Source organism: Protopterus annectens, chromosome 1.part0 (assembly GCF_019279795.1).
Source record: "Protopterus annectens isolate FY-2018-M chromosome 1.part0, PAN1.0, whole genome shotgun sequence".
Lineage (NCBI taxonomy): Eukaryota > Metazoa > Chordata > Ceratodontiformes > Protopteridae > Protopterus > Protopterus annectens.
In genome coordinates this window covers 1,307,684,496-1,307,704,185 of record NC_056725.1, presented here as the reverse complement: position 1 = coordinate 1,307,704,185, position 19,690 = coordinate 1,307,684,496, and the positions used below count along the sequence as shown (strand labels likewise).

The 19,690-nt window shown below is 46.0% G+C and overlaps 1 protein-coding gene across 1 annotated transcript in view; it reads left to right on the top strand.

The window, feature by feature from the left end:
• The window catches only part of LOC122801633 (SUN domain-containing protein 2-like), an 874,347-nt gene that overhangs the window by 733,128 nt on the left and 121,529 nt on the right, over positions 1-19,690 (top strand). The gene's annotated exons all lie outside the window — the stretch shown is intronic.

The following is a 19,690-nucleotide window of genomic DNA, read 5'->3' as shown; positions in this document are numbered from 1 at the left end:
AGGGAAATTTAGGGGGCCTTTGGCTAAGTATAGTTACTGAAGACTGTAAGTTGGGTTCACTCATCAAATTCCCCAAATATATAGATATTCTCCAGGAGAGTCTGACACAGACAAATAACTGGTGCCAGATCCATGACCTAAAACTGAATGCAAAAAAAAATGTGCAATTATACCCTTTACGACAACTACCACCTCTGCAAATTGCAACATTGATAACACTCCCCCAGTAGTAGACTCAGTGGTAAGGGGCTTGGGAACTCAGCTTGGCAGTAACCTGAAATTTGATCACCACATGTCCATGGTGGTGAGGAAATCCTTCTGTTATGGCACAGCTTATAAATGTTGGGCATGGTATCCAGATATAAGGAGATCATAGTTGCACTATACTTGGACTTCAGAGCAGCAATTGTGTATAGTGCACCTTTTGGCATGTACCTGACTAATCATTTGCAACAGCTGGATTGGTCAGAGGTTCTTCACTAAAAGAATACAGGGTGTAAATATGTTCTGTGTAGACCTCCTCAAAGCCCTATCCCCTGTACTCTTGTCTCCTACAGACTACTGAGGGGCAGTCCATGCCTGACCTCCAACGTGTTCTGTGATCCAGCCCTGATGGATCTGCTACACATTAGCAAAACAGCACTAGAGTTACTTGATCTAAGGATCTAAATCTTGTTTGTGGCATAAACAGAACATGTTGGAGGGACAGGTACGTGTTTCAGAGATTACCCTTTTACCCCTTCTCTTGATCAGAGTCTCCATTCATGTGGAGCAGAACTTTTCATATACCTAGTCAAATGCAGTTTGGACAAATGGATTGGAAATTGCAAATTCACCCCAGGATGTCCTTCATGGATGCATCTGCAGTCATAACAAATGGGGTTGTCCTGTCGTCAGGCAGCCCTTCGGTCGGCCGGATTCCAAAGTCTGGGTCCGGCCGCTGATGTTGCACTTCACCCGATGTCATCTCTGCTGGTCTTCGGGTATAAAGGCATCAGCCGACGCCATTTTCCTCAGTCTTTCTTGCCGCGTGGCGCCCGAAGCAGAAGCTGTTCGCAAGTGCCGGTCGGTCAGATCCAGAGATTACTACTACCGAATACTACTTCGAAGACTTCTAAAAAGCTAAGTTCCCCGTTGGGGACTCTTTCTTGCCTCAGCCGATGTCAGAAAAAGTCAATAGCTGTTTAACTTGTGGGAAACAAATACCTCCTAAAGATTTCCACTCTTACTGCCTGCCTTGCTTAGGCCCAGACCACGACGTAGCAGCCTGTTCGGCCTGTGCTTCCTTCAACCGACGAACGCTTAGGCGACGGTCGGAGTTTGCTGAACAGTTTTTCGGCTCAGATTTTGCGTACATTATGCCGTCGGATCCTCCGACTACCCAAATTGTTAAAAAACGCAGAGAAAAAGACCGATACTCGCGGTCCGCGGTTTCGGCCGAAACCACTGTTAAGCAAGCCGCGAGTGTCTCGGTTTCGGCTGAAACCGAGAAAACCGGTCAATCTTCAGCCGAATCCATGACTACTACTGAGGCTCCTGCTACCTTAGTTGAATCGGCCTCAGAAATTTTGCCTACAATTGTGGTTCCTAGTGATTTATCAGACACCATCCCTTTGGATGTCTCTACCCCAGCACGTAGTGCTGCTAGGCCTCCTGCAGCCATGTCTATTAAGGCCTTTGCCAGGGCTAAAGCAGCCAAATCTGTTAAGTCAGTGCCTGTTAAGCCCCCCTCACACAGGCCCACTTCAAGTTCACAAATGCGTACTCTGGCAGAGGATTTAATATCCTTAATTAGGGGATCCCAATCTCACTCAGACAGGGCCTCTCAGCCCCCAGAAAAGAGACCTAGAGCAGAGCCCCCCGAGCCAGTGTCCTCTGATGATTCTGCGGATGACTCATACATTACAGACCAGCCAGAGGCTCCTTTTTCTACTTATGAAGATTCCGATGCTGAAGAATCCATTCCAGCTGCCTCTCCACCTGAGGAATTTTCCTTTGGGGAAACCTTACATGCCATGAGAGAACAATTCCAATGGCAGGGACAAGATTTCTCAGATTCCAGAAAAAGGCTTAGGACTTTTCTGCACTTACCACAACATAGGCCCTTAGCTATACCTCCTGTACTGCCTGTTGTGGATGATGCATTTAATGATGTTTGCACTGCTCCTGATTCTTTACCTCCAGCCCCTGCCAAACCAGATAGATTTTACAGGGTGCCAGACACTCATCACCACCTATACAAGGTCCCACTTGCAGATCCTGAAACTATATCCCAGGGGCCTAAGGCAGTAGCCTCGACCTCAGCAAAAAACCCTATTCCTTCTGAAAGGGAATCCAGGTCCTTAGAGAGATGGGGGAAAAAAGTTTACACCTTTGCTACTCTCTCAGCTAGAGCTTTAAACTGTCAGTTTCATATGATCCAATACCAAGAGTTTATGCTTGATCAGTTAACTATAAAGCTGTCCTCTGATGACTCCTTAGATAAGAAATATGTATTAGAAATGGTGAATAACATCCAACAGGTTAGTAACCATTCTTTAAAATGTGGCTATGATGCACTGGAGGCTTCATTTAGATCAGCCATGACTGGCACAGTGATAAGAAGGCATGCATGGTTGAAAGAACAGGTCTTACCGGATCATGTTAAAGCAAAGCTGTTAGATGCTCCTATGGATAAGGCCAGTCTGTTTGGTACACCTGCTCAGCAAGTAATGAAGAAAATGGAAGAGAAGGCAAAATCTGTACAAACAGTTAAAGATTTCTTACAGGTTCAGCCCCAAGGTTTAGCAGGAACTGGCCTGCCAAAATTGGTCCTTTCCAGACTCCTCAAAATCCCAAAGAGGCAGGAATAGATGCTCTAGAGGCAGAAATCAATCCAGAGGAGGTGCCTACAGAGGACGACAGTGGCAAGGCAATAACCGAGGCACAGACACAACCACTGCCACTGCAACAGGACAATCACAGTGACTTGGCTCTGACACCGCCTACCAGGGAGCAAATAGCAGCACCTTTAGGCGGAAAGTTAGCCTTATTTTCGAAAAGTTGGCACTATATCACAAAAGACAAGTGGATTTTGCAAACCATAGACCAAGGCTACAGGTTCCACTTCCACACCTTACCAGTAAAAAGAGGGAATGCCAAACCTACCTCCAAATCAAAAAACAGAAACTCTACAGCAGATAGCGGAATTAGCAAAGATGAGAGCTGTGGAAAGAGTACCAATAACAGAACAGGGCAAAGGATTCTACTCCAGACTCTTCCTAGTACCAAGAAAAGAGAAAAGTTGGAGACCTATTCTCGACCTGTCAGTCTTAAACACATACATCATTGTCCCAAAATTCAAAATGCTGACCCTACAGCAACTTCTTCCCATGCTGGGCAAGGAGTGTTGGCTGGTAACTCTAGATCTCAAGGAGGCATACCTGCACGTCCCCATACGACCAAATTGCAGAAGATACCTCAGATTTCTTGCAGGATCAGAGCATTATCAATTCTCAGCATTGCCCTTTGGCTTATCTATTGCGCCCAGAGTATTCACAAAATGCCTGGCATCAGTAATCGCTCACTGCAGACTACAGGGAATCCAAATTTATCCATACCTGGACGACTGCCTGTTACAAGCGGACAACAAAAGCAAGCTGACAACAGATTTACAAAGGGTCATTTGCTTACTACAAGCCCTGGGATACACAGTCAAATGTTCTTCATTCCACATTGCTGCAGTCCTAACTATTGGGTAGTCCGCTGTCCAGTCGGCCCGAATACCAAAGTCAGCGCATTAGACCGTCAGGGTACTCGCATGACCCCATCCTCAGTCTTTTGCCGCATGGTCCGATGCAGAAGCAATTTTGTGCAGGTTGGCGTTAAGTTTCTGAAGCCAGAGTTTCAGACCGAATCGAGTTGGCTAAGTACCCGTTGCCTCAGTATTTAACGGATGTCAGAAAAAGTGAATAACTGTATTTGTGGACAGATACCTCATAGGGATTACCATACTTTGTGTATACCTTGTTTAGGCCTGAGCACGACGTTGGATGCCGCTCTTGTGCTAGATTAACAAACGCACTATTAAGAAAGGTAGACTGTGCCAGGTTAGTGTTTGGGAAGCGTTGTAATTATAAAATGCCGGATGGCTAAGGACAAAAGCAAAGCCTAGAGTGGAAGAACCGACAGTCCCAGGCGTCGGTTCTTTAGAGGGCTCAGTGGAGGTTTTGCCAGGTGTTTCTTTGGATTTCAGGGAGAGACTTTACTGTTACAGGATGTATCCTCTCAGGAAGTAGGCCAGGCTGAGGGGGCTTCTCAGGCTGTTCTTCCTCTTCCTAAGGTGTCTGCTTCCAGGGCAGGCAAGTTGCTTCAGTGGGGTTTCTCCTAGTGCTTCTGGGTCTTTGCCTAATGCTTAAAATGGCAGAGGATTTGATTACTATGATAAGGGGTTCTATGCCCCTCCTGATAAGAGGCCTAGGTGGAACCTGAGTTTGAGAGTTTGAGCAATGCTCGAGGCTTCTGAGTCTTTGAAGACTTGCAGGAGTACCGTCCGTATTCTGATTCTGATGTGGATGATTCTACTCCTTCAGCTTCTCCTCCTGAGGATTTTTCTTTTTCAGAGACTCTGCATTCCATGAGGGAACATTTTAAATGGGAAGGTCAGGATTTCTCTGATTCAAGGAAAAGGCTTAGGGAATTCTTGTTTTACCCCAGCATAGGCCTTTAGCTATACCTTGAATGTGGTGGAAGATGTTTTGCAGAGGCTTCACTGAATCCTGATTTTGCCTCCTGCCCCAGTTAAACCGGATAGGTATATAGGGTGCCTGAAGCTCATAAGTATCTTTTTTAAGAGTCCTAGGGCAGACCCGAAACTGTCTCTCTCAGGGCCTAAAGGTGTGAAGGCCTCAGTTGTCCTGATAAAGAGGCAAGGGCTTGGATAGGATAGGAAAAGAAAGTGTATACTTCTTCCACTCATGAAATTGTCAGTTTCACATGTTAAAATATCAGAATTATCTTCACAGTTGAAATCTAAGGTGGATGCTCTGGGAAGGTATTGAGTGTAAGAGTTGCAGTGTGTCTGAACAGGTTGCAATGTGGTTTTGATGCTGTGCAGGCCTCCTCCAGGGTGGCTGCCACTGGTTCTGTTCTTGGCACGCCTGGTTGAGAGATCAGAATTTAGCTGAGCATGTTAAGACGGATTTGGATGCTCCTTTGCAGTCTGATGTGTTGTTAGAAGCAGTTTTGAAGAAAATGGAGGACAAGGCTAAGTCTATGCAAACTGTTAAAGATTTTTGCAGGTGCAGCCTCCGGTTTAGTAGAAATTGGCCTGCTAAGGGATGGACTTATCCTGCTTATGATTCCCAGTCTAGGGGTAGGTCTAGGGTGAGCTCAGGGTTCTTTAGGCCCTAGGACAGGAGTTCCCCTGCTCAGACTTCTGGTGAGGGCAGGGGTCAGTCACCTTTTCAGCTGCCAGTTCATTCTCGCCTGGCAGCACCGTTGGGAGGAAGGCTGTCTCTTTTCAAAGAAAATTGGGATTTAATTACCCAAGACAGATGGGTTCTGATATCATTCACCACGGTTACAGGTTTTATTTCCATAAAGGCATGCCAGACATTCCTCCTCTAAAAAGACAAGAGGCTCACAAGCAAATTTCTCTGTTACTCCAAATAGGGGCCATTCAGCCGGTTCCCAGAGGATTTTATTCTCGCTGTTCCTAGTAAGAAGGGGAACCAATTTGGATTTATCTATCCTCAACACTTATCTGGACATCCATTCCTAAGTTCAAAATGTTGACGTTACAACAGCTTTTACCTCTGCTGGGCAAAGATCACTGGATGGTAACTTTAGATCTCAAGGAAGCTTACCTTCATGTGCCTATAAGACTAAGTTGCAGAAAGTATCTGCGCGAGCTGGAAATTCTCATTATCAGTTCTCTGCATTGCCCTTTGGCTTATCTACTAAGCAGAGTATTCGTTCTGGCTCCAGTGATAGCTTACTTCAGGCTAAAAGGAATTCAAATCTATCCTTACTTGGGCGATTGCCTGATTCTGGCTCAAGAAAAGGAAGACCTTCTACATTTGAATATGTCATAGCAGTGCTAAGATGCCTAGGGTATCGAAATAAAGTCCAGTCTAGTACCCTCTCAAGACATGTGCTTTCTGGGTGTGAGACTGAATACAGCAGCCCAGATGGCCTTTTAACCCGGACAAACAAAAGAATCTTTCCAGTTACTTCCATCATCTCTTCAGTCCGGGCTGACTGCAAGGACAGTCCTTCAAGCCTAGGGTTCATGGCATCTTGTATTCTGGTGCTTCCCAATGCCAACTGCACTATGAGAAAGCTTGGTATCTCAAAATGTATGGACACAGCACTGCCAGGATTTGACACTGTCATTCAAATAATACCTTGCATTCAAAAGGAATTTTGGTGCAGGAATGTCACCTAAGCCTCTGTGACCCGGCCAGAGGCAGATGCCTCAGACATTGGGATACAAGACAAGTGGCCTGCCAGACTACAGCATCTACATATCAACATGAAGGAGATGTTAGCAGTCCAGTTTTGGCTTTCAAGGAGTTACTTCTTCCAGGGCAGGTGTTGATTCTAACAGACAACACAACTGTCATGTGGTACATCAACAAGCAAGGGGGAACACATTCTTACCCATTGTGCAGGCAAGCAATGATTTTATGGGAGACTGCTCAGCTTGCAACTAACTCTTCAGGCAGAGCACAGAACTCCTTAGCAGATGTGTTAAGCAGACAAATCATGGATCCCACGAGTGGAAACTGGATCTTCATGTATTTCAAAGTTGACAGTGTCCTGGGGAACTCCAGACATAGATCTGTTCGCTTCTCCACTAAACCACCAGCTGCCAAGAGAGGTTTCATCACAGCTTGGAAAGTGGATGCTCTTTTTTCAGTTGGAAAAATCTTCATGTATGCGTCACCTCTGCCTCTTCTTCCAAAGGTGCTTCTAAAGGTCAGACAAGACAAGCCAAGGATGATTTTAATAGCTCGGCACTGGTACCCATTACTGAGGAGTCTGTAAAGAAGCTTCCATGGCAGAGAAGGTCACCTGCTTAATAATGTCAAGCTTCACTCTCTTCATCTAACAGCTGGCATATTCTGTTTTGAAAGACAGCAGGTCTCAACTTCCTCAACAAGTTTTAAAAGTGATTATGGAAGCCAGGAGACCTAGTACAAGGAAAAAAATGGAAGAGATTTTATTTTGAGTGCAGCAAACAATTTGGAGATTTCTGAGCCAAATTTGAGTGTGGCTCTTCAATATCTTACTGAGTTATTGGACAAAGGTTTGTCTTTCTGCAGCAATTTCAGCTCACTATGATTGTGACCCACCGCTGTTTTCGCATCCTTTGTTCAAGCAATTTCTTAGAGGGGCAAAGAATATAAGACCCCCAATGTGAGAGCCTACTCCTGTGCTTGATCTCAATTTTGTGTTGGAGAAACTTTTGAGCCTACTACTGAATTGAAACATGGAAGACTGCTTTTTGTTGGCCTTGCAGGCCCTTATGGCAGTGGAGCCTTTTGATTTTTCATAAGGATAGAGTATCCTAATCCTTCCTTTATGCCTAAGGTGGTTTCTAGTGGCTTTAAACCAAACTATTCATTTGTTTTATGCAGATCCCAAAATAAAGGGGAAAAGATTTTGCACACTTTAGATGTACACAGGCAATTTTATTATTTGAGCAGGACTAGGATTTTAGGCAGTCTCAGCAGTTGTTTGTTTCTTTTTCAGTTCTCAGGGCAAGCCTATTTCTAGATGGATTGGGTGTTGCATTACATTTGTTATTCCCATCATGGCAAGGAGATTCCAGCTGATTAGGCCTCATTCCACTAGGCTACTGCAACAGCATTTCTGAGGGGTGATATTTTGGAGGCAGCTACTTGGAGTTCAGTGCATACTTTCTCTAAGCATTACTCTAAAGGCATGTCAGTTCCTGCTTCTTTATGATTTGCCAGCCTCCCCACTGACTGCAGCAATGGAATGAAGAACATAGTACAGTTTTGTACCTACCATAAATGTAGATGTTCGAGGATCCACATTGCTGCAGTCCACCTCCTTCCCAGGTTATATTCTGCTAATTTTGTATATTTTGTATATATTTTTGCAGATATGTTGGGAGTTTTGGTTTTGGCCTTCTTCTTAGTACCCTGACGTACAAAACGTTTTTACAAAAGTCAAGGCTGATACCATCCCAAACAAGAACATTCTTGGAGTGCGGAATTGGACACAGTAAAACAAATGGCATTCCTAACTGCAGAAAAACAAAAGAACTCCCTCTTTACTTCTTGGCATTAACAAAGCAGAACAAACTAACAGCAAGAAAAGTTCTGCAGGCCTTGGGCTTCATGGCATCATGCATAATCTTGGTCCCACATGCCAGACTGCATATGAGAAAGCTACAGTGGTACCTAAAGAATTTATGGTCTCAACACAGGCACAGCTTAGAAACCGAAATCCCACTAATCCCATGCCTAAAACAGGAGTTCCTATGGTGGGCTCAAGCATGCCAGTCAAACCCAGGCTTACCCTTCCACAACTTTCAAGCAAGCCAAACCATCACAACGGACGCCTCAGACCTAGGCTGGGGCTTACATGTTGGACAAATGCATACAAGGATTGTGGACACAAGACCAGCTGCACCTGCACATAAACCAAAAAAGAAATGCTGGCAGTAAAACTAGCAATCCAGAAATTCAGACCATTCCTCAAAGAAGGCCATTTAATGATAAGGACAGACAACACCACAGTCATGTGGTACATCAACAAACAGGGAGGCACTCATTCATACCCCTATGCAGAATGACTCTGGACCTTTGGAATCTGGCTCTGAGCTACAACATCCAGTTACAGGCAATATTTGTGCCGAAAAGAGAACACCCTAGCAGACATGTTAAGCAGAACCACCTCGGATGCTCACGAATGGATGCTACACCCGGACATCTTCAAGGCCATCACAAAGAAATGGGGAATGCCACAAATAGACCTATTCGCATCCCCACTCAATCACCAGCTCAAAAATTCTGCACAAGGACATACCACCCACTTGCGTGGAAGGTGGACTCTCTATCCTTCAGTTGGAAAGGCCTGACAACATATGCATTTCCACCTCTTCCCTTGATGCACAAGGTACTACTGAAAATCAAAGAGGAACGTCCAAGGATAATCCTGATAGCTCCGAATTGGCCAAGACAACACTGGTACCCATTGCTGAGGAGCATGTCTCTGGGGAGAATGTGGTCAATACCCCTGTTGCCTTTGATGTTAACTCAGAACAACTACAACATCATGCATCCAAACCTAAAAACCTTGCAACTGAATAACTGGAACATCACATAGCAGCAACTAACCCAGACCTATCCCAAAGGGTTAAAGACATTATCCTTGAAGCCCGCAGACCTTCAACAAGAAGGAACTATGCAGGAAAATGGAAAAGGTTTGTCATTTGGAGTACTGAAAGAGGAAAAGATGTGTCGAGCATAGATATTGCTAACATCCTGGAGTACTTGGCAGAGCTTCTACATACAGGCCTGTCCTATTCCTCCATCAAGATACATGCATCAGCTATTTCAGCAGAATACAGCTTCGATCCACCTGTCTTTTCGCATCCTCTACTCAGGCAGTTCCTCAGAGGGATCAAGAATGTAACCTCCTAGGAAACCACCATTACCAGCATGGGACTTGAACTTTGTGCTAGAAAAGTTGACACCTCCCCTCGCTTGAACCAGCAGCAACAGCAGATCTGCAACACCTATCATGGAAAACTGCTTTCCTACTGGCAATTACTTCAGCAAGGAGGGTTTCGAACTACAGGCCTTAATGGCAGTGCAACCCTTCCTAATCTTCCATCAAGATAGGGTGTCCATGAGAACTAATCCTACATTTATGCCTAAGGTGGTATCCAGAGTGTCTTTAAACCAGGCAATCCACTACCTACCTTCTCTTTCCCAATCCACAGAACAGGGGAAAGACAGCTGCATACCTGATGTACATAGGCACCTGGACAGAACCAAAGGTAACCAGCTTTTAGTAGCCTATGCCGGGGGAAAGACTGCTGCATACCTTGATGTACATAGGCAGTTACGCTTACTACCTGGACAGAACCAAAGGTAACAGAAAAACTGACCAGCTTTTAGTAGCCTATGCAACAGGAAGGGAAGGAAAATTTCCAAACAGACAATCTCCAAATGGATAGGAAATTGCATAAGATTCTGTTACTCCTACCATGGAAAACCAATTCCACAGAACATAAGACCTCATTCTACAAGGGCTACAGCCACTACTACAGCTTTCTTACGAGGAGTGGCAACCAAGGACATTATTGAGGCGGCTACTTGGACCTCCGTGCATACATTTGCCAAGCATTATAATTTACCTCTATACTCTAGATCCCGAGCAGGGTTTGCCACTGCTGTACTGCAAGGGATCCTAACTACACCATAATTTTTCTTCCTCCACCCCTAGTTTGGCTATGGTATTCTACCTATTTAGTTATGACTGCAGATGCATCCATGAAGGACATAGTACAGTTTTGTACCTACCATAAATGTAGATGTCCGAACTGGATAGCATCTGCAGTCAGGATTACCCACCCTCCTTCCCCTCTGTGGTACTCCTAGGTATTTACCTCCTAATAGCTAGCTGGGGCTCTTATGGTGTATTTGTTTGTATATATGTACATACATGCTTATTTTCTGTGTTTGCTTTCTACTTTTTTTGGAAACATTGGCATTTATCCAAAATTTAGCTTTCCAAGAGGGCAACTGGCATCTGGGGCAAGAAACACTGAGGAAAATGGCGTCGGCTGATGCCTTTATACCCGAAGACCAGCAGAGATGACGTCGGGTGAAGTGCGACATCAGCCGAAGCCGGACCCAGACTTTGGAATCCGGCCGACCGAAGGGCTGCCTGACAACAGGACAACCCCATTTGTTATGACTGCAGATGCTATCCAGTTCGGACATCTACATTTATGGTAGGTACAAAACTGTACTTTGTCACCTGTCTGCCTTATGGACAGGAGCAGCTTGTAGATGTCCTAACACACAGACATATACCAAAGCCATTCTAGACTGTGGACAATGATAATTGGGGAAAATTGGGGCATGAATGGTTAGGCTTAAAGTCTTTTGGGCTGTTAGCCTAGTAACCTCCTGTGATCTAACACTGGGGAATGTATTTTCCTGATGTTCTTCATCTCACATTGCTGCAGTCCTTACATATGGGTAGTCCGCTGTCCTCGGTCGGCCCGAATACCAAAGTATTAGGCTGATGTCGGTCAAGGCGCTTAAAACTGACATCAGGACGTCAGGGTACAAAAGCGCATGACCGACGTCATATCCTCAGTCTTTTTTGCCGCATGGTCCGATGCAGAAGCAGCGTAAGTGCCATTCGCTCTGAAATTTTTCGAGTTCGGAGTTTCAGACCGAATCCAAGTTGGCTAACTCGCTAGAATATTTTGTTTTTTCTTGCCTCAGTGTATTACCGGATGTCAGAAAAGTGAATAATTGTATTTTGTGGGAAACAGATACCGCATAGGGATTACCATTCTTTGTGCATTCCTTGTTTGGGGCCTGAGCACGACGTAGTCTGCGTCGCTTGTGCTAGGTTTAATAAGCGCACTATTGCGAAGGTTAGATTGTGCTAGGCTGGTCTTCGTAAGCGGTGCAATTATAATATGCCGCCGGATACTCCGGCGCCCGCTTCCACGGTATGCGCAAGGACAAAGCGTTAAACCCAGGGTGATGATGAGTCGCCCGCCCGGACGCCGTTCTTTAGAGGTTTCAGTGGAACCGTGGTTCCGATGGAGGCTTCTCTGGAGTCTCAGGGGGAGACTTTAATTTTGCAGGATGTAGCCTCTCTTGAGGCAGGTCAGGCTGAAGGGGCTTCTCAGGTTTCTGTACTCCTCCTTCCCAGGGGGTTAGGGCCCTTCCTTCTGTTTCCAAGGCTTCTTCCAGAGGCAGGCCAGGTTTAGCTTCTGCTGGTGTCAGTCCTAGTTCAGCAGGGTCTGTGCCTAAGAAGCACATGCTTAAAATGGCAGAAGATTTGATTACTCTGATTAGAGGTTCTATGCCCCCTCCTGATAAGAGGCCTAGGGTGGAGCCAGAGTTGGAAGGTTTTGAACAGGCTTCGGATGATTCCGAGTCTTCGGCTGAAGACTTGCAGGAGTACACTCCTTATTCTGATTCTGATGCAGAAGATTCCACTCCTTCTGCTTCTCCTCCAGAGGATTTTTCTTTTTCAGAGACACTTCATTCTATGAGGGAACATTTTAAGTGGGAAGGTCAGGACTTCTCTGACTCTCGGAAAAGGCTTAGGGAATTTTTGTTTTTACCTCAACATAGGCCCTTAGCTATACCCCCTGTTCTGGATGTTGTGCAAGATGTATTTTCAGAGGCTTCACTTAATCCTGATTCTCTGCCCCCTGCGCCTGTTAAACCGGATAGGTATTACAGGGTGCCCGAGGCTCATAAATATCTCTATAAGAGTCCTAGGGCAGACCCAGAAACTGTTAGTCAGGGACCTAAGGGTGTCAAGGCCTCTGTTGTTAAGAATCCGGTTCCTCTAGATAAAGAGGCCAGAGCTTTGGATAGATGGGGAAAGAAGGTCTGTACATCTTCTACCTTAGCTATGAGGGCTTTGAACTGCCAGTTTCATATGTTGAAATATCAAAATTTTCTTCTTTCACAATTGAAATCTAAGGTGGATGCTCTGGCAGAAGGCATTGACTGTAAAGAATTACAAGATTTGGTGCATGCCTCTGAACAGGTGGGTAAGCATTCTTTGCAGTGTGGTTTTGATGCTTTGCAGGCCTCTTCTAGGGTGGCTGCCACTGGTTCAGTTCTTCGCAGGCACGCCTGGCTTAAGGATCAGAATTTAGCTGACCATGTTAAGACAAGGATTTTGGATTCTCCTTTGCAGTCTGAAGTGTTGTTTGGTCCACCTGTGGAGTCAGTCTTGAAGAAATTGGAAGACAAGGCTAAGTCTATGCAGACTGTTAAAGATTTTTTGCAAGTTCAGCCTCCAAAGTTTAGTAGAAATTGGCCTGCTAAGGGGTGGACGTATCCTTCTTCTGATTCTCAGTCTAGGGGTAGATCTAGACGTGGTAGGGGCAGAGCTCAGAGTTCCTTCAGACCTAGAACATGGAGTTCACCTGCACAGTCTTCGAGTGAGGGCAGGGGCCAGTCCTTTCGTAAACAGGCCCAATGACCTACTTTTTCAGCTGCCAGATCCTTCATGCCTGGCAGCACCTTTGGGAGGACGGTTGGCACTTTTCAAAGAGAATTGGATTTTAATTACCCAAGACAAATGGGTATTGGATATCATACACCAAGGTTACAAGTTTTATTTCCATACCTTACCTCCTTTCAAAGGCATGCCAGATGTTCCTCCTCAGCAAAGACTAGAGGCTCACAAACAGATTTCTACTACTTCAGATAGGAGCTATACAACCGTCCCTCTGCCAGAAGTGGGCCTAGGATTTTATTCTCGCCTGTTTCTAGTACCAAAGAAAGGGAACACGTGGAGACCAATTTTGGATTTATCTATCCTCAACACATATCTGGACATTCCCAAGTTCAAAATGTTGACGTTACAACAGCTTTTACCTCTACTGGGCAAAGATCACTGGATGGTGACTCTGGATCTCAAGGAGGCTTACCTTCATGCTCCTATCAGGCCCTGTTGCAGGAAGTATCTGCGCTGGCTGGGACTTTTCATTATCAGTTCTCTGCATTGCCCTTTGGCTTATCTACTGCGCCCAGAGTGTTCACAAAGGTTCTGGCTCCAGTGGTAGCTTTCTTCCTGCTAAGAGGAATACAAATCTATCCTTATTTGGACGATTGCCTGATTCTGGCTCAAGGAAAGGACTAACTTCTTCATCATTTACAGTATGTGATGGCAGTGTTAAGATGCCTAGGGTATTCTGTGAACGAAATAAAGTCCAGTCTAGTACCCTCTCAGGACATGTGCTTTCTGGGTGTGAGACTGAATACAGCATCCCAGATGGCCTTTTTGACCCCGGACAAACAAAAGAATCTTTCTCTTTACTTCCACCAGTTGTCTCGTCAGTCCAGGCTGACTGCAAGGACAGTCCTTCAAGCCTTGGGGTTCATGGCATCTTGTATTCTGGTACTTCCCAATGCCAAACTGCATATGAGGAAGCTACAATGGTATCTCAAAATGTATGGACGCAACACTGCCAAGATTTGGACACTGTCATTCAGATAATACCTTGCATTCAAAAGGAATTTTTGTGGTGGGCTCAGGAATGTCACCTAAACAAGGGACTCTCTGTGACCCGACCGGAGGCGAGTCAGATTCTAACGACAGATGCCTCAGACAAAGCTTGGGGAGCTCATCTAAATGGAAAATGGGTACAAGACACGTGGCCTGCCAGACTTCAGCATTTACATATCAACTTGAAGGAGATGTTAGCAGTCCAATTTGCATTGATAGCTTTCAAGGATTTACTTCTTCCAGGGCAGGTGTTGATTCAAACAGACAACACAAGTGTCATGTGGTACATCAATAAGCAAGGGGGGACACATTCTTATCCTCTATGCAGACAAGCAATGATTTTGTGGGAGACTGCTCTCAGTTTACAGCTACATCTTCAGGCAAGGTTTCTGCCAGGAGCACAGAACTCCAAGCAGATGTGTTGAGCAGACAAATTATGGATCCCCACGAGTGGAAATTGGATCCTCATGTATTTCAAAAATTGACAGTGTTATGGGGAACTCCAGACATAGATCTGTTCGCTTCTCCACTGAATTACCAGCTGCCAAAGTTTTGCACAAAAAGGTTTCATCCCACGGCTTGGAAAGTGGATGCTGTCTCATTCAGTTGGAGCAATCTTCACGTGTATGCCTTTCCACCACTGCCTCTCCTCCCAAGGGTACACCTGAAGGTCAGACAGGACAAGCCAACCATGATTTTAATAGCTCCGGATTGGCCTCGACAGCACTGGTACCCATTACTGAGAAGTCTGGTATGGGAGCCTCTGTGGCCTTTGCCTTCGATTCCACACCTGCTGTCTCAGGAGAACAGTCATTTACTCAATGTCAAACTTCACTCTCTACATCTAACAGCCTGGCATATTCGGTTTTAAACCCTGAAGGGTCTCAGCTTCCACAACAAGTTTTGAATGTTATTTTGGAGGCCAGAAGGCCTAGTACAAGGAAAGTTTACGCAGATAAATGGAGGAGATTTTTATTTTGGAGCACAGCAAAGGACTTTGATGTTTCTAAACCTAATTTAAGTGTTGCTCTTCAATACCTTACTGAGTTATTGGACAAAGGCTTGTCATTCTCCTCTATAAAGGTTCATGCTGCAGCAATTTCTGCTCACTATGACTGTGACCCACCATTATTTTCTCATCCTTTGTTTAAGCAATTCCTTAGAGGGGCAAAGAATATAAGACCCCCATGTAGAGCTCCTACTCCTGCTTGGGATCTCAATTTTGTGTTGGAGAAACTCACTCTACAACCTTTTGAGCCTGCAGCAACGGCCGAGTTGAAATATTTATCATGGAAGACTGCTTTTTTGTTGGCCATTACCTCTGCGAGAAGGGTTTCTGAATTACAGGCCCTTATGGCGGTTGAGCCTTTCTTAATTTTCCACAAGGATAGGTGTCTTTAAGCATTAACCCTTCTTTTATGCCTAAAGTGGTTTCTAGTGTGGCTTTAAACCAAACTATTCATTTGCCTACTTTTTATGCAAACCCCCAAAATAAAGGGGAGAAGATTTTGCATACTTTGGATATACACAGACAGTTACGATATTATTTGAGCAGAACTAAGGGGTTCAGGCAGTCTCAGCAGTTATTTGTTTCATTTGCTTTGGGTTCTCAGGGCAAACCTGTTTCAAAACAAACTATTTCTAGGTGGATTGGTTTTTGTATTGCTTTCTGTTATTCCCATCATGGTAAGGAGATTCCAGCTGGGATTAGGCCTCATTCCACTAGGGCTACTGCCACTTCTACAGCTTTTTAAGGGGTGGCTACTAAAGATATTTTGGAAGCAGCTACTTGGAGTTCAGTGCATACTTTCTCTAAGCATTACCACCTTCCACTTTACTCTAAATCTAGGGCTGGATTTGCCACTGCAATTTTACAGGGCATTTTGGCAGCTCCTAATGCTTTTTAGTTTTGCCATCCTCCCTTACCTCTGCTTTGGGATTCTACCCATATGTAAGGACTGCAGCAATGTGAGATGAAGAACATAGTACAGTTTTGTACCTACCATAAATGTAGATGTTCGAAGATCCACATTGCTGCAGTCCAATTAACCCTCCCTCCTTCCCCTCTGTAGTTAGAGGTGGTTGTGTAGTTTGGATTGTAAATATTGTAAATATGGTTAGTGCAAAGGTGGTTGGTTGGTGTTTGCTGTTTTTTGGCTTTGGCCTTTCCTTTTAGGGCCTTCTGACATCTGGGGCAAGAAAAGACTGAGGATATGACGTCGGTCATGCGCTTTTGTACCCTGACGTCCTGATGTCAGTTTTAAGCGCCTTGACCGACGTCAGCCTAATACTTTGGTATTCGGGCCGACCGAGGACAGCGGACTACCCATATGTAAGGACTGCAGCAATGTGGATCTTCGAACATCTACATTTATGGTAGGTACAAAACTGTACTTTTTCTAGTTCTCCAGGCTAGTGTTTTGTCCATACTCTGTGAAATGACGTTTCAGCTACTTGAGCATGTCTAGAATCTTGACCCCCCCCCCAGTGTCTTTTTGTCACTTACATAATTTGGATCTTGATCCTCAGTCACATGGGTGAAAGCTTCCATTTTTGAAGCACCGTAGTTTGGAAAGCCACTACCAGTGAGCAATGGTTTCTGGACATGGCCCTGGTAATTAGTGGCAAATCTTTTATATTTTTCCCCAGAAGGATCTTTACTAAGAGAGACCAAAGCATCTCAGCAAAGCTGTTAAGACTGTGACAGAGTACTAGGTCATAAAGGATGATGTTAAGTTGTCATTCTCGCCTTCATTCTTGCTGGATGGGTTCGGAGCTGATCCTTGGCTCCGACTCTGCCTATATTATAGCTCAAGAGCTATTTTTACCGGCTCGAGGCAGCCCTATATCCCACAATACCATGCGCTAACTCCCCAGATCTCGTTTGCCGCTTCGCTGCGAGGTTGCCTTTTTTACAGGCTCAGGTCAGTAAAAGAAATTTTCAACAAAGTTTTATTTTTTGAGGTAGTTTATTAGTTTTTTTTTCCCTACTTTTATTCCCTATCGATATTATTACTTAATAGTGTTTGTTTCGTAAGCCCTTCCCACCCCTGTAGTTAACTTTTATAATCAGGCCTACAGGCTTTAGTTTTTCTGTTTACTCACCCCTGTGTGTGTGTTGTTGTTGTTCTAGTCAGCCCCCTCATCTCCCCCTTGTGTGTAAGTGAGTGTGTGTGCTGATTGAGTGACTGTCTTTAGGGAAATGTCCAAAGACGTTAAGGTCTCTGGATTCAAGAAGTGTGACTCGTGCTGTCAGAAAATGTCTCTGACAGACGGTCACACTTCTTGTGTCTATTGCGTGGGGCCTTTACACCTGTGGGGCCTTTACACCTGCAAGACTCTTGTTCCGTTTGTCACGGTTTTAGTTCGAGTCCTGCAGGAAAGGCGTAACAAGCTCATCTTAAGGGGCTTGTTAAAGCCTGATGACTCCCCGTCCAAGTCTGGCTCAGGGAAGTCATCAAAAACCGCCAAACCGTCGGCTCCAGCTTCTGAGCAGAGGGCTGGTGTTGTTGAGACGGCTCCGACCTCGGTTCCGTGTAGCTCGAGCCGAGCAAAGTGAGTTCCGCTTCGAAACAATCATCGGAGCCGACCCCAGCGCACAAGCGCTCTAGGTCCCCTTCTTTAGAGTCCATCAGATCGGCTCCGAGGTCCCCCCTCCCATCGGAGCGGAGTCATAGGACTCATTCATCGAGGTCTTCCAGGCTCTCCGACCACGACATCGAGAGGGTGGCCAGTAGACTCATAAAATCTCAGGCTCTGGCCCAAATGCTTCAGAGCCCATCTCACCAGACTATGGCTCCTTCGATAGTTATCCATTCCTCCTCCGACTCCTCTCTCGAGTTCGGAGCCGGAGTTCGTTGGAACCGTGACCTTGCCCATGTCGGAGCCGATACCTCCTCCTTCGGCTCCGGTGTCGTCGGCTCCGACCTCTTTATTGGTTCCGTCCGTGGAGAGGTCCGGGCGCCGGGACTGCATTGTCTGTTCCGAGGGGGCGAGTGGCATCGGACCCTTGTCCGACCTGCTCTCCCTCTCGGAGCTTCGGCTCTGGTTAGTTTGGCCCCGACATCATTCTCTGAGCCTTCTCTGTCGGTTCCGGGGGTGGTTCCGGCCTCTTCGGAGCCTGGACTACCTTTGGTGTCTGATAGGGGAGCCTTCGAGGTGATGAGGAGTGTGCTGGACCCAGTGTCCACTCCAAGGTGAAGTTCTGCGGCTCCTCCCTCTGTAGTGCCTGTTACGGTCTCTGGCCACCCTCCTATACCCGACAGCAGAGATCCAAAGCATAGGGTACCCACTTTGGGTGTCTCCTCCTCTTCCGAGGGCTCCCCTGAAGTTTCAGGGGAACCCCGTAGGAAAAGAAAGTGCAAGAGGAAGCACCTAGACTCCCCCGAGTCTGTCACATCGGACACCGACTTGGATGAGTCGGAGGGTTCCCCCAGATCCCCCTCTGAGGATGTCTCCTTTTCAGACATCCTGACGATCCTAAGACAGAGGGGAAATTGGTCCACTCTCAAACCTTCCGAGGACGAGTCGGTTTACCTTGACTCCTTTGGATCTCGCCCTTCCACCTCCTGGGTGTCTCCCCCTTTCCACCCACTAATGGAGGTAGTGGCTAGAAAGGCGTGGGCAGCTCCTGATTCAATGGAACCTACCCCTAGGAGGCCTTCTAATTTTATTTATGCACCAGATGACAAATCCTTTCTCACCAAAGGTGTTTCAGTTGATGCTATGGTGGTAGCAGCAGCCACTAAGAAGGAATTAGCTGATCCTTCTGTACCTGTTTATCCACCTAACAGAGTCCAGGACCATGGACAGGTACGGCAAGCGGACCTTTGCTTCAGCGACATTTTCTATGCGATCGCTGAACTATTTGTCATTTCACCCACCTTCAGAGAGACTTGCTCACAGAGCTGGGTGAAACGGTACAGGATCCTTCTGCTGCGGGGTTTAAGGACAAAATAAACTCTCAGCTGGCTACCCTGAACTCCATTGTTAACTCCATGCGGCTAATCTCTTATGCAGCCGATGGAGCGAGTAGGGCTGCTGGCACAGGCATTGCATTGAGACGTCACGCTTGGATGTGACTCTAACTTTGCCGACCCCTTCAAGGTGTCCTTCACCAACAACCCCCTTTGACGGTTCGGAATTGTTCGGGCCTCAGGTGAAGAATACCCTCACCAGATGCGAGCAAGATGGTAAGACTCTCTCTGCCGTGGGAGTCCGTTTTTCCACGCCTTCTAGACCTTATCCTAAAGGACAGAGGGTGGAAAGATGTGGTTCCGCAAACCACAGGGAGTCGCCTGACGTGGTGAATTTCCCTAGAGGTAGAGGGGGGAATAATAACAGCCGCCCAGGGGCAGAGGGGGTCCACAGAACCAGGGTTCCAGGAATTTTTCCTGACCAACCCTTTCAGCATCCCTGAGAAGCTGCCCGACTGTCCGCCTTCGAGGCA